This window comes from Neovison vison, chromosome 11 (genome assembly GCF_020171115.1).
Source record: "Neovison vison isolate M4711 chromosome 11, ASM_NN_V1, whole genome shotgun sequence".
NCBI classification, from domain to species: Eukaryota; Metazoa; Chordata; class Mammalia; order Carnivora; family Mustelidae; genus Neogale; species Neogale vison.
The window spans coordinates 102,319,856-102,336,239 of record NC_058101.1 but is presented as its reverse complement, the minus strand read 5'-3'; positions in this window follow the sequence as shown (position 1 = coordinate 102,336,239).

Below are 16,384 nucleotides of genomic sequence, written 5' to 3'. Positions count from 1 at the left end.
TCATGATCCCAGGGTCCTGGGATCGAGCCCGCATCGGGCTCTCTGCTCAGCAGGGAGCCTGCTTCCTCCTCCCTCTCTCTCTGCCTGCCTCTCTGCCTACTTGTGATCTCTATCTGTCAAATAAAATAAATAAAATCTTAAAAAAATATATTTATGTATTTATTTCAGAGAGAGAGCATGCATGAACCTGAGCAGGGGTAGGGGCAAAAGGAGAAGGGGAGAGAGAGAGAGAGAGAGAGAGAATGAATCTCCAGCAGCTCCCCACTGAGCACGGAGCCCCAGGTGAAGCTCCATCTCATGACCCTGAGATTATGACCTGAGTTTAAATCAAGAGGCCAATGCTTAACCAATTGAGCCACCCAGGTTCCCATAATTCATCTTTATATAAAATTATTTGATAATTTCCATATTAATTGCTGGGTCAGTAAATTCAAGAATTTCAATCTATTTGGAATATAACTTGTGAATTCCCATAAAAAGGAAAAAATACAGATCCACACAGATTCTTATACAAATATCATATTTGATTACATAGCTACATTATAGTTTTATTTCAGTCTACATTTACTTTCTGAGTGGATTGAACCCTATTATTTATGCCTTAATTTTCTGTAACAATATTAATAATCCCTCTTTATAAAAATGACCCCAATACACCACAATATTGAAAAAAGAGGTTTGGGGATTATGGAGATACTTTCAATTAGCACAACTACAGTATAAAATTTACCATATTGCCTTCTAATTTATTGAATATAAAAGAATAGGTATCAAATATATGGCAGCACTTGGTTAAGTATTTAACTTTCTCCTATTTTTCAGATGTTTTAAATAATCATTTGTTACATATACAGATAATGGTCTCTTAAAATGTATCCTACATCAGGGTACCTGGCTGGCTCAGTTGGTGGAGCATGCAACTTTACTTTTAAAAAATGTATTTAACTCAGTTTTATTAGGGATATAATTTACAAACAATAAAATATACCCATTTTAAAGTACACTTTGAATGGTTTGAACATATATATATATATATATATATATATATCCACCACCACAATCAATAGAAATAGAAAATTTCTAGAAAATAGAAAATAGAAATAGAAAATTTCCATTTCCTCAAAAATTCCCTTGGGCCCCTAACCTAATTCATGTCACAGCCCACTACTGGTTTAGACAACCATTGATAGACTTCATTTCTATCACTATAAATTAGATTTGCCTTTTCCAAACTTTCATTTAAATGGAATAATATATACAATCTTTTAGGTTCTTTCACTCAGCCTAATGATTTTGAGAATCATTCATATTGTATATATCAGTAAACGGTTCCTTCTCATTGCTGAATAGTATTGCATTTTAAGATTGTACTACTGTCTGTTTCTCCATTCATCTCTGGTATATACTTATATTATTTCTAGAGTTTGCTTGTCATAAACTAAGCTGCTCAGAGAACTTATGTACAATATCTTTGTGTGACTATATGTTTACATTGCCCTTGGGTAAATACTTAAAGTTGTAATTGGTGGGGCCCTGGGTGGCTCCATCGGTTAAGTGTCCAAGTCCCGGTTTTGGCTCAGGTCATGATCTCAGGGTCATGAGATCGAGCCCCAAGTAGGGGCTTGAGATTCTTTTCTTCTGCCTCCCTCTCTTTCTCTCTCTCTCTGCTCTCCCTCTCTCAAAAAATAAATAAATAAATCTTAAAAAAGAATAACATTGGAATTGGTAAACTGGTACGTGTCTGCTTTACTTTTTGAAGACACTGCAAACTCTTCTCCAAAGAATTTCTGACATTTTACAATGCCAACAGCAATTTACGAAAGTTCCAGTTGTGCCACATTCTCATCAACACTTTTTATTATCAACCTGCCAAACTTTAGCGTCATTGTGGTTCTTAATGGGCATTTCCCTAATGAATAATGATAATGTCATCTTTTCACATACCTGCTTATCATTTATGTATCTTCATTTGTTAAATTTTTGTTCAAATCTTTCGCTCATTTTAAGTTTGGTGCTTAATTTCTTATTGAATTTTATAAGTTGTTCATATATTCTGGATAGAAGTCCTTTGTCAGATATATACATAGCAAATATTTTCTTCTACTCTGTGACTTTCTCTTTTTCTCAATGATTTCTTTGGAAGAGCAGAATTTTAAAATTATAGTCACATTAATCATTTTTTACTCTTTGACTGGGGCTTTATGTTGATTGCTTCTGGAAACTTTTCCTTCCCTGAAGATTTTCTCCTATATTTTCCTTTAAAATCTTTGTAGTTTCAGATTTCATTTTCAGATCAATGATATGTTTCTAGTTACTTTTGTCTTGGGTATGAGATAAAATCCATGACCTATTTTTTGCACATTGATAACCAATTTTTCTAGCACCCTTTGTTGTAAAATATATCCTTTGCTCCACTGAATTACCTTGCTACATTTGTAAAAATAGAAGATCAGTTGACCTTATGAGAATGTGTTTCTTCTAGACTCTCTAGTTTGTTTCATTGGTATCTGTATTAATACCATATTGTTTTTATTACAGTGGTCTCATAGTAAATTTTGAAATTTGATAGAAGTCCTGTAACTTTCTTTTGGAATTGGATTTCCGCATACATTTTAGAATCAATTTATCAATTTCTCTAAAATGTCTGATACGATTTTATGGGAATTACATTGAATTTATAAATTAATAAAGATGATTTTCCACTTAACAATAACAAATCTTTAAACCCATGAATATATTATTTTAGATCTTCACATCTTTATATATATATATATATATATATATATATATATATATATATAATTTATTTGACAGAGAGAGATCACAAGTAGGCAGAGAGGCAGGCAGGGAGAGAGAGGAGGAAGCAGGCTCCCCGCTGAACAGAGAACCCCCCCACCATGTGGGGCTCAATCCCAGGACCCTGGGGTCATGACCTGAGCCGAAGGAAGAGGTTGAACCCACTGAGCCACCCAGGGATCCCAAGATCTTCACATTCTCTTATCAATATTAGGTAGTTTTCAGTTTATAGATCTTATACCTGTTTTATGAAATTCATCATACTTAATTATTTTCAGAAAAAAATTGAATTGAGAAAACTTTATTTTCTAATTTTTTGTTCATGGTGATGAGAAATATAGTTGATTTTTTACATATTGCGGTATATTATATACTATAATATTTCTAAACTAATTTATTAGTTTTCTACATACTTAGTCATATTTTTTTTTTTTCTGACACCTCTTTCACTGCTTTTATTTGGTGCCTTAAAAACGACCACGGTGGGGATTCTTTTTTTTTTTTTTTCAATTTATTTATTTTCAGAAAAACAGTATTCATTATTTTTCACCACATCCAGTGCTCCATGCAAGCCGTGCCCTCTATAATACACACCACCTAATACTCCAACCTCCCACCCCCCCGCCACTTCAAACCCCTCAGATTGTTTTTCAGAGTCCATAGTCTCTCATGGTTCACCCTTAGTCATATTTTTTGAGAATAAAAACAGCTTTACATTTCCCTTTCTATTTGGAATTTATTATTTATTTATTTATTTATGTTGTTTTAGTGACCATACAGCACTTCATTAGTTTTTTTTTTTTTTTAAAGATTTTATTTATTTATTTGACAGAGAGAGATCGCAAGTAGGCAGAGAGGCAAGGCAGGCAGAGAGAGAGAGAGAGAGAGGGAAGCAGGCTCCCCGCTGAGCAGAGAGCCCGATACGGGACTCGATCCCAGGACCCCGAGATCATGACCAGAGCTGAAGGCAGCAGCTCAACCCACTGAGCCACCCAGGTGCCCCCACTTCCTTAGTTTTTGATGTAGTATTTGTTGACTTATTATTTGCATATAACACCCAGTGCTCATTGCACTATGTGCCCTCCTTAATACCCATCACCAGGCTAACCCATCCCCCCCTCTTCCCTCTGAAGCCCTCAGTTTGTTTTCTGAAGTCCACAGTCTCTTACAGTTCATCTCTCCCTCTGATTTCCCCCCTTCATTTTCTTCCTTCTTCTAATAGTCCTTCAAACTATTCCTTATGTTCCACAAATGAGTGAAACCATAGGGTAATTTTCTTTCTCTGGGTATTTCACTTAGGATCAAATCTAATTGGCATTCATTTAAAGAAGCAGTTCAACTGTCTTGTAGCTTGAAAACTTACTGACAAAAATTCTTTGATCATTCTTCTCTTTGTGTAAAATAGCTCTCTCTTTTTTAGCTTCTTTTAAGGTTTCTTTTTCTTTTTAATTTACAATTAAAAAAAAAATTATCTATTAGAGAGAGAGAGAGAGAGAGCCAGCATGTGAGCCAGGGAGGCAGGGGGCAGAAGGAAAAAAAATCTTCAAGCAGACTCCTTGATGTGTGAGGAGCCTGAAGTGGAGCTCAATATCATAACAAATGAGATCATGACCTGAGCTGAAACCAAGAGTCAGACACTTAACAAACCTTAACAAGCCTGAACCCCTCAGGCACTTCAAGATCTTTTTCTTTATATCTGTTTATAATGATTTGTTTATGATGTATTTTATTTGGGTATTCTTTATGGATATCCTTTTTGGGATTTATTGAATATCTTGAATCTCTAGGTTTATAGTTTTCATCAAATTAAGAAAAATTGAATTGGCCATGTATAGTTGTTTGTTCAACAAGTGATTTTGTCTCTGTTCAATCTTTTTTTTCCTCTTTTTTTGCTTCATTTTTGTTTATGATGCTGTAACTTCAAGTTCACTTCTACAGTGTCTGATCTGCTTTTAAACTCATTCAATAAACTGTTATTTCAGATTTAATTTTTCATCTCTAGAATTTTAATTTTGTTTGTTTTTATAATTGTGTTTCTTTCATCACTATTTTATGCTTTTCTTTAGATCCTTGAACATGCATAACGTATTTATAATGGCTTATTTTTAGAGTTCTTGTCTGCTAATTTTGTAATTTCTGAATCTATTTTTATTGATTAAATTTTCTCCTCACTTAGGGGTCACATTTGCAGGTTTCTTGGCATATTTCAGATTTTATATTGGACACTGGACATTATTATTTTTTTTTAATTTTTTTTAAAGATTTTATTTATTTATTTATTTGACAGAGAGAGATCACAAGTAGGCAGAGAGGCAGCAGAGAGAGAAGGAAGCGGGCTCCCTGCTGAGCAGAGAGCCCGATGCGGGACTCGATCCCAGGATCCTGAGATCATGACCTGAGCGGAAGGCAGCGGCTTAACCCACTGAGCCACCCAGGCGCCCCGGATACTGGACATTATTAATATTACATTATTGTCCAGATTTTCTTGTCTTTCTTTAGAGAGTATTGGGCTTTGCTCTTGTAAGCCCTTAAGCTACATGCCAATTAACTTGATCATTTCAATATTTGTGTTTAAGTTTTGTTAAAATAGGCCTTTAGACTTTAATGTAAGATTAGCTTAGCTTCATTGCTAATGTTTGATCCTCTATGAATCTCTACTGATTTCCTTGGGTGATCAAAAAAGACTCTCTACTCCGGTAGATTGTAGTTCAAATACATTCTTACCTTACTTACATGAGCTCTGGGAGTTTTACAACTCCTCATTGGTTCTCCGTGAAGCCTCATGGAGTTTCACTCCAGGTTTGCAAAAGTTAGTACTCAGCAAAGCCTCAATGGGACCCCATTCAGATTTATAGAATTCTTTTTCCGTATTGTTCCCTTCTTTTTCTGGAATACCTTCTGCAACTTCTAGTTGCCTCTGCCTCCTTTCTGAACTGAAATCTGCTTCATCAATCTAGTGAGACATCTGTGTTCTGCTTTTTGCACTTTTTGCTAGGATGTGTTTCCAGACAAAAATTGAGATGATTTTAGACTTTACCTTGTTTATTTCTTTCCTCTCAAGGACCTCAATTCTATACTGTCCTCTGATGTCTGAAGATGAGGGCTTTTTTTTTCTTTCATATATTTTGTTCAATTTTATAATTTGTTTATAGCTGGAGGTTAAGCATGAGGCCTATTTATCTGTTATAGCCATATATAAACATCCTGCCTATTAGATTTTGCTGGAAAAATACTTGACATATTTTGGTGTATTTTCTTCCCTTTTAAATAGACTCCATGGTGGTTATTGTTCTATTATAAAGTAATTCTTTTATAAAAATCAAGATTATAGATAAGACTTGTTCTTTAGGAGGAGGTAGTGGTTTATATTTTACCATTTCCAGTTATAATCACATTTCAGTTTTGCATCACTAAATCACTGGAATTGGAATTTTGAGCATCCTAGATTCCTCAGTCACTCATTTACAGTCATTTTTACTTCTTTAGGTAGCCAATTTTGTTATCTAAAAAATTCTTGTCAGTTTAGACTTCAGAAGGTAAAAATGTTTTTCCCCTCAAGTTATTTTCTAAGCAAAGAAAGTGGTGGCTTTGCAACTGCTTTCAAGTATAATTTGTCTAAATACCTTGACAGGAAAGCTTCTTCAACCATGGTAAAGTCTCCCTTGTCTGTGAAAAGTAAAATATTTATGAGTGCTGCCTCAGAAACTATTTTTAATACTGGTGGTAATTTTGCATTAGCGCCTTTGGTTTTAGATTTTTATTTTCATTATTTCTGGAGGCAGAAAATTTTAAGTCAAGATTATCAGGAAGTTCTTCTTGGTACCCACCATTTTAGGATGTGTTCATTTTCTCTGTTGTCTTATCTTCCAGGAAAGCATCTGGCACTCATTGATGAGGACTTAGATAACGTCCCTACTTTCTCTACCAGGAGTGCTTATTAAGCCTGGTTGGTCTCAGAAGATCAGGAAAAGGGCCATCTTATATATAAAGGTGAATTTTGGAGAAAAACAGCCTTATTACTAACTGAAATGCCATAGTTGACTATGACAAACACTAGGTATTTGGGGTTAAGATAGGTTTCATTAGAGAGGCTTACTCTAACAGGTCACTCAATGTTTAGTGGTACCAGAAATGGAGATAATACTATTCTTGATCCATTTTTTGAAAATATTTGTTAAAAATTGTACCAGCTTTAGTTAGTTTAAGTCCAGCTCCTTAGTAGTACACCTGGATGGCTCATTTGGTTAAGAGTTTGCCTTCTGCTCAGGTCATGATCCCAGTGTCCTGGGATCGAAGGCCCACATCAGACTCCCTGCTCAGGGGGAGCCTGCTTTTCCCTCTCCCTCTGCGGCTCCCACTACTTGTGCTGCTTGCTTTCTCTCTCTCCATCAAATAAACAAATAAAATCTTATGTCCAACTCCTTGGATTTTCTCCAACTCCATTATATGTGTCTTAGATCCCTGTGGCTAGGACTATAATAGTCTGAATTTATATTCACTATAATTTTACATGTGGGTAGAATATTTTTTGTTTGGTTTACAGTATTTGAGCTGATTACTTCCAACCATTTGTGAATTCTTTTCTTGATAAGACCTTAGCTGTAGATTTTTTCAGGGAAACAAATGAATGGTTTACTGTGTTTTTCACTGGGAACATAGCTAAGAAGGTAGCTCCTATAATCATTTTAAGTAGAATTTAACCATTTTTTCCCAGTTGTGCTACCTTATCTTGCCCATTTTCAGTGTTATCTGTGACTGCTTGTTGCACAGAGTTCCTTAATAGCCGTTTCACTATTTAAAAGAGCTGAGCATCCTCTGTAAATATGGAAATTACTGTAACTTTTCTTTTTCTATCTTATTTATTATTTTTTAAAAATTTACCTATTAGAAGAAATTCTCTAAATTACCTATGCAAAGAAGTGCCTATTCAATTCTATTCTTGTTTTCATTTTAACTATATTTCACTAGGACAAATTATTTTGTTCTCTACTTCTACAGAGACAGAAAATTTTCTTATAATTGTTGGCAGAAACTCATATAAACCTATAAATCACTTGTAGTGACTTTATATTGTCTTATTACTTTTTCACTTCAAAAACTCCAGAATATTTGTCACACACTTAGAGATTAGTTAGAAATGGTTTCTGCAGAATGCCAATTTTTTTTTTCCCTATAAGGTTTTGCTTGCTTAAATGTTCAAAAGGCCCATGCCTTAATTTCTATCCTATTATGTTCCATGGCATGGAAATAAATCACCTTGCAGTTTTCAGCCTCATATCCTGAGTCACTTTGTTAAATGACATTTTGAAAATATCACGGAAGCTATTTACTAGTAGACATTAGTTCTACAATTTTATGCTTGAGTTGTTTCAATATTGGACAAACCTATAATCGTGGTATTTGTCTATATCAGATTTTATTTCTTAAATCTACTGTCATTTGTGTATTTACTACTATTAAATTTTTTTAAAGATTTATTTATTTATTTATTTGTCAGAGAGAGTGAGCACAGGCAGACAGAAAGGCAGGCAGAGGCAGAGGAAGGCTCCCTGCTGAGCAAGGAGCCTGACATGGGACTTGATCCCAGGATGCCAGGATCATGACCTGAGCCAAAGGCAGCTGCTTAACCAACTGAGCCACCCAGGCATCCCTACTTTTAAATTTAGAATCCTCTATCTTTACCCCTATAATTATGGGTCAGGAATATTGTGGAAGGGGTACTTGCAAAAGATGAAAAGTAGGGCCTAGATACCTTTAACTTTTAAATTATAACATATGGTGAGAACTATATTTTATATCAAAACTCAGTACATAAACACATACATACACACACAACTGAAGCACAGTTTTATTAAACTAGCCTTTTCTATAGGTGACACACTCAGATATTCTCTCTTCTAAATGATTATTTTATTAAAAAATTTTGGTCTCATGTAAATTGATTCATGACCCACAAAATAGTTACTGCAAACAGCTTAAAAAATATTTGCCTAGACAAATTTTAAGGTTTTTTATAACTCCAAGATGTTATGAGTTTGTAGTAAAGCCCCCCCCCCTTTTTTTTTACATGGACCTTTTTTTGTGTGTGTGTGGTAAAATCCACAGAACATAAAATTTGCCATTTTAACCATTAAAGCACACAATTCACAATGTGGTGAAACTTTCACCACTGACAAGGTATCTCTGTTCAATTTTTTTCAAGTAATCTCTTTCTAAAAATAACTCCTGATTTTCTTTCATGATTTAGTCTTCAAATCTTTCTCCAAACTTTTTCACTTAAATTTAACTGCCATTATCAGGGCTTGAAATGATTCCAAATAAGCTTGTAAGTACATCTTGGAAAGAGAACAGAGTAACATTAGGCCTCTGGATAAATTTGTAGCTAAACAAACATGGAAAGCTGAAAATGTAAGACTGGACACAGTATGTCCACAGGGATTTCTGTGGACAGCACCACACTACTCTCTTAATGCAGCTGAGGAAGCATGAAGAAATGTGTCTGAGGAAAGGAATGCTTCCTTAATTATAATTCATTCCTCATAAATGAAAAAAATTAAGCTGTCTTTTAGCATTTATGATGGATCTCTTCATAGAGAAAAACTGAATCCACTTTTCTTTATAATAGCTAGTTTTCAGTAACCATGTCTGATATTTGATTAAAAGCTTCCTAGGAACTGAAGACACCTCTTAAAGGCTTGTTGGTTGTCAAAACAAAGCCACATTCTTGTTTATTGATGGCAAATGTTGGTGCATTAGGCCATCTGATGAGGAGATAGAGATGCGTTGTTTTACATAATCCTCAGTGGTACACCAAATTATGTCTTTGTTTTTTCCATTGCTATGTGTAAATACTGTGTTAAATACTAGACATGGTATATAAAGTACCTGATGGTTTTGATTTTCTTTCTTTTTCTTTTTTGGCAAATATAGGCAAAAGAATTTATTATTTTTCTTCCATCTGCGGACTGCTTACTCTATTGTGTACTATAAGTTCAATATTTGGTTTCCATAGCTTTCTTTTTATTGAAGTGTCACAGTTCATTTTAATTTGGAAACTGATGGTGTGCTGTGTCTCAAAAGAAAAAAAACGGCTTGAATAAATGGGCAATGACTTTTATTCTAATAATGCTGAGAAAACCTATAGAAATTGCAACTTTTCTTTTTTTTTTGCTTTTGCTTTGCATTATTGATAATGCATGGCAGCCAAGTCCAAACAATTATTTTCAAGCCATTCCACTTCCATAATGTAATATGACTGTATGTGCTTGAAAACAAAATAAAGAACTCTTTCCAGGGGCGCCTGGGTGGCTCAGTGTGTTAAGCCTCTGCCTTCGGCTCAGGTCATGATCTCAGGGTTCTGGGATCAAGCCCCGCATGGGGCTCTCTGCTCAGCAGGGAGCCTGCTTTCCCTCTCTTTCTCTGCCTGCCTCTTTGCCTACTTGTAATCTCTCTCTCTGTCAAATAAGTAAATAAAATATTAAAAAATGAAAAAAGAACTCTTTCCACATAACATGGGCATTGAAACTGCCCCTCAGTTTCTTCTGTTTGTGAAGTAGTCTTTAGTTTGTCTCCTCTAGATAGACTCAAATTTCGTGGCTTATGAGACTGACATAATGTCATAAATTTAATTTGCCTTCTGAAAATTACTTCTGCAGAGGATAGACTTGTTTTTGCTGCCTGCAGAAATCATTAGATGAATAATTCCTGTTTTGAAGGTTATGTTTGTTACAAGCTCTTCTGGGAGGTCTAGACCATTTTTCATAAGCCAAAAATAGGATCTTGAGAGCTCTTGTTAGTTGATGATGTTCCCTGCTTTAGTGATCTTCATCCATCCAGTAATTCTGAGCTGAGCCTATCCCACTGTGATTTTCATGAAACCCCCTTTCAATTGACTATGCCAGAGCCTTCAGCCCATCTGGAAGGTTTTGCCAGACTGACTTCATTAAAATTTTTTTCTCTGATTATTAAAGCAATGAATATTTATTATAACTATTTTTAAAATATAGAAAAGCAGAAAAAAAAACTGGGAAAAATCACTCATAATCCCTCTACCCAAAAGGAATAGTACTAAACTTTTGACCTATTTCCATCTCAGTTTCACTTTCTGCTGAATTAGTCTATTGGTCCACCACTGCTGGAAACTTGGGGCGTGATAAAGAAGAATCTTCAGAAACATTAAGGGAATATCTTCTTTTATCAGGAGTCAAAGAACTTAAGCCATAAAGTATTTTCTTGTCAAGCACATGGTATGTAATATTGAAATGATACTCCCATTTATTAACTCAAGAATATAAAAAAGAAATAGTGCACAGAGTCACTTAAGGTGCATTAATGAGCATGAAATACTATGCACTGGGAGAAATGTTTGAAGATTACTCTGTTTCAGCATTCCTATTATACATTGCAGTGGAAGTCAAGAAAGAAGCATGAGGCAAGGTCTCCCAGCTACACTTATCTATTACTATTCCCATTGCTCTATCTCCCATATATGTGGTATAGATCTGCAATTAACAGTGCTAATTATTTCCCTTGAGTTTCAGAATTGTATACCTAACTATACCAAAACAAATATATTATCTCTTCATTTCTACTTCCCCCAACAGAAAAAAACAAAACAAAACAAAACAATACAAAAGAACAAAACTTTTGTTTTGTTAGTGAATAATCTCCTTATATAACCTTTCACCCAAGCTAGGAATCCAGAAATTACCCTAGAAACTCTTCTTCATATCCCCAAGTACAAGTCATCTTCAACCTTGATACATATTCACTTCTAATTATTTCTTCACTTTATTTCCTTTACCATCATGACACCCTTGTCTAAATATTCATTGGATATAAGTTTTGTGTCCAGTAGCTAACACAATACCTGCCACATTAGTCATGCAGGAAATATTTATAGACAATTATTCTTTTGAACATCATGATTGATGATAATATAAACACTGAGACCCATCCATCTCTTTTGATTTCATTTAATTGGCCCAAGGAATCATTATACTTGAATCTGAGAGTGCCATTCTGGAATGGCAATGTCAAAGGACTTGTTGCAAATTGGAAGAAAGCAGTTCAACTGTAAAGGAAGAAAGTGAAGGGGTGGGGAGAATTTTTGAAAATTCTTCCTTTTCTCTCTTGGAAAAACACTCTCTTTTTCCTCTAACGAGGCACACCAGTGCTTACCTTGGGCCAGGTTACTATGCTTCTATGTACGAAGAGATATTTGTTAACAACAAGGAAGGTTTGGTGCTTAGAGAGTTTCTTCTCTACTCAAAGACACTTGTCTCTTGTATGAGTGCAAGTTATTATATGTGCTGCCGAAGCGAGCACATTGTATGAGTACAAGTTATATCAGATACTTGTCTGTAATTGGTACTATGCTCTGAAAAATAAGCAGCCAGTAAAGGAGATTGCCACCTTTGGAGAGCTATCCCTGCTTCACAATTGATGGTGAAAAGAGAGAAGGAATGGGGCGCCTAGATGGTTGAGTCATTAAGCATCTGCCTTAGGCCTAGTTCATGATCCCAGGGTCCTAGGATCTAGCCCAGCATTGGGCTCCCTGCTCTGTGGGAAGCCTGCTTCTCCCTCTCCCACTCCCCCTGCTTGTGCTCCCTCTGCGTGTGTGTGTGTGTGTGTGTGTGTGTGTGTGATAAATAAATAAATAAAATATTAAAAAAAGAAGAGAGAGAATGAAGGAAATGAACATTTATAATATGTCTAGTATGTGTTAGCCTTTTGCATATTCACTACCATATTTAATTTTCCCATTGTACTGTTGAAGTTAGCACTATTGTATATATTTAAGGAAATTCAGTCTCAGAGATCTTGAATAGCTTTTCCAGCTAGTGTTTGAGCACAGATCAATGACTTTTCTCACTATTCTATGGTGGCTCAGATAAAATAAAAATGATTAAATCAACAACAGTAACTAAAATAACCATAGCAAGCAATACTGTAAGACATATCATCTATATAATGAGAAGTCACTATGCTGAATATTTTGGATATATTGTCTCACTTGATCTTTAAATAACCTATGAGCTGGATACCTTTATAAATTTTACAGATGCACAGATTGAAGCTAAAAGTGGTTCCACAAGTTCACCCAACTATCAGTAACAAAACTGGGATTCAATTCTGTACAATTTAAGAGCCCTCATGCTTAAACACAATGATATTCTAGTTCCTAGTAGTACATTAAACTCATGGCTAAATAAATGAAATAAACTGAGTTGTCTGGCATGGTACTTTGTCAATAATGGTCAAACAACAACGTTTATATTATATTATATTATATTGATTTTTTTCATCATGATAAGTGTACTCTTTAATGCCTGTCCCTTATTTCCCCCATTTCCTCACAGAGCTCCCTCTCATAACCATAAATTTGTTTTCTATAGTTAAGATCCTGTTTCTTTGGTTTGTCTCTCTCTCTTTTTTCCTTTGCTTATTTGTTTGTTTCTTATATTCTGCATATGAGTGAGATCATATGATATTTATCTTTCTCTGACTGATATATTTTGCTTTACCATTATACTCTCTAGCTCTACCCATGTTGCAAATTGCAAGTTTCATTATTTTTTAAATAGCTAAAACTTCTTTATCCATTTATCTATTGATGGACACTTGGTCTGCTTCCATAGTAAGCTATTTGTAAATAGTCCTGCTATAAAAATAGGAGAGCATGTATCCCTTTGAACTAGTGTTTTTGTTTTTTGGGGGTAAATACCCAATAGTGCAATCCTTGGATCTACAGGGTAGTTCTATTTTTAGCTTTTTACGGAACCTCCTTACTGTTTTCCACAGTGGCTGTACCAGGTTGTATTCCCACCAATAGTGCGAGAGAATTTTTTTTCTTCACATCTACGCCAACACTTGTCATTTCTTGTTTTTTTTTTTTTTTAATTTTAATCATTCTGATTGATAGGTGTGAGGTAATATCTCATTGTGACTTTGATTTGCATTTCCCTGCTGTTGAGTGATGTTGAGCATCTTTTCATGTGTCTGTTGTCTGTCTGGATGTCTTCTTTGGGGTAATGCCTGTTCATGTCCTCTGCCCATATTTTAATTGGATTAATTGTTTTTTGGGTATCGGATTTTATCAGTTCTTCAATATTTTTGATACTAACCCTTTATCAGATATCTCATTTACAAATATCTTCTACCTTTCAGTAAATTGCCTTTTAGTTTTGTTGACCAGTTCCTTTGCTGTACAGAAGCTTTTTATTTTAATGTAGTCCCAATAGTTTGTTTTTGTTCTTATTTCCCTTGCCTCAGGAGACATATCTAGAAAGAAGTTGCCATGGCTGATGTCAGAGAGATTACTGGCTATGCTCTGTTCAAGTCTTTTTATAGTTTCAAGTCACATTTATGTCTTTAATCCATTTTTAGTTTATTCATTCCAGAAAAATTCTGGAAAAAGTACAAATACATGGAGTTTAAAAAACATACTACTAAACAATGAATGAGTTAACCAAGAAAACACAGAAGAATTAAAAATTTACATGAAAATGAAAACACAATGGTCCAAAATCTTTGTGACAGCAAATTTCAAAGGGGAAAATTTATAGCCAGTCAGGCCTACCTCAAGAAGGAAGAAAAATCTCAAATAAATAACCTAAAATTACACCTAAAGAAGCTAGAGAAAAAAGAACAAACAAAAACCAAACAGCAAAAGGAAGGAAATAATAAAGATTAAAGCAGAAATAAATGCTATAGAACCTAAAAAACAAGCAAATTAATGAATGAACAAAATAAAGCAAATCAATGAAATCAGGAACTGTTTCTTTGAAAATATCAACAAAATTAATCAACCTCTGGCAAGATTAATTAAAAAAGGAGAGAGGACACAAGTAAATAAAATTACTAGTAAAAGAGGAGAAATAACAAGCAATACCACTGAAATACAAACAATTCTAACTGAACTTATGAAAACCTATATACCAACAAATTGGACATCTTGGAAGAAATAGATAAATTACTAGAAACATATAATTTACCAAAAATAAAGCAGAAAAAAAAAAGAAAATTTGAACAGACTGATTACCAGCAATGAAATTGAATCAAAAATCAAAAAAAAAATCCCAACAAACAAAAGCCCAGGACCAGACTTCACAGGTGAATTCTACGAAATATTTAAAGAAGAGATAATACCCATTCTTCCTAAGCCATTACAAAAAATATAAGAGGAAGGAAAGCTTCCAAATTTATTCAATGAGGCCAAAATCACCTAGGTATAAAACCAGATAAAGACACCACAATAAAGAAGAATGACAGGCCAATATCTCCCATGAATATAGATGCAAAAATCCTCAATGAAATACTGGCAATTAGAATCCAACAATATATTTTAAAAAATCATACACCACAATCAAATGAGATTTATTCCTGGGATGCAAGGGTATTTCAATATTTGCAAAACAATCAAAGTGATATGTCATATCAATAAGAGAGGTGATAAAAGCCATATGAGCATTTCAACAGTTGCAGAAAAAGCATTTGACAAAGTACAACATCCATTGATGATTAAAAAAGAAAAACTCTATAAAACAACTCTAGAGAGAATATATCTCAACATAATAAAGGCCTTATATGAAAAATGTACAGCCAATATCATACTCAATGGTGAAAAACAGAACTTTTCCCCAAGGCCAGGAATAATACAAGGATGTCTACCGTCACCACTTTTATTCAATATAGTGCTAGAAGTCCTAGCCACAGCAATTAGATGACATAAAGAAATAAAAGGCACCCAAATTGGTAAGGAAGAAGTAAAACTGTCACTATACGCAGATGACATGATCTTATATAGAGAAAAATCCTAAAGTCTCCACCAAAAAACTAGAACTGATAAATGAATTCAGTTAAGTCACAGGATATCAAATTAATGTGCAGAAATCCGTTACATTCCTGTACCCAATAATGAAGCAGCAGAAAGTCAAGTTAAGAAAACAATCCTTTTTACAATTGCAACAAAAGCAATAAAATATCTAGAAATAAGTCTAACCAAGAGGTAAAAGACTAGTACTCTGAAAACTATAAAATATTTATGAAAGAAATTCAAGACAATGGAAAGAAATGGAAAGACATTCCACGCTCATGGGTTGGAAGCACAAATGTTGTCAAAATGTCTAGACTATCCAAAGCAATCTACACATTTAATGCACTCTCTATCAAAAATACAGCGGTGTTTTTCACAGAACTAGAACAAAAGGTCTTTAAATTTGTACAGAGCCACAAAAGACCTTGAAAAGTCAAAACAATCTTGAAAAAGAAAAATAAAACTAGATATCATAATTCCAGATCTCAAGTTATATTACAAAGTGGTAATAATTAAAACATTATTGTACTGGCATAAAAATAGACCCCATAGATCAATGGACTAGAACAGAAACCCAGAAAAACCCACAATCATGTGGTCAACTAATCTTCAACAAAGGAGGAAAAAAAACTGTCTTTTCAACAAATGGTGTTGAGAAAACTGGACAACCACGTGCAAAAGAATGAAATTGGACCACTTTCTTAAACCATGCACAAATTCAATTTGTTACTTGTGTAAAAATAATACCTATTTTAAGACTAAGCAACTACA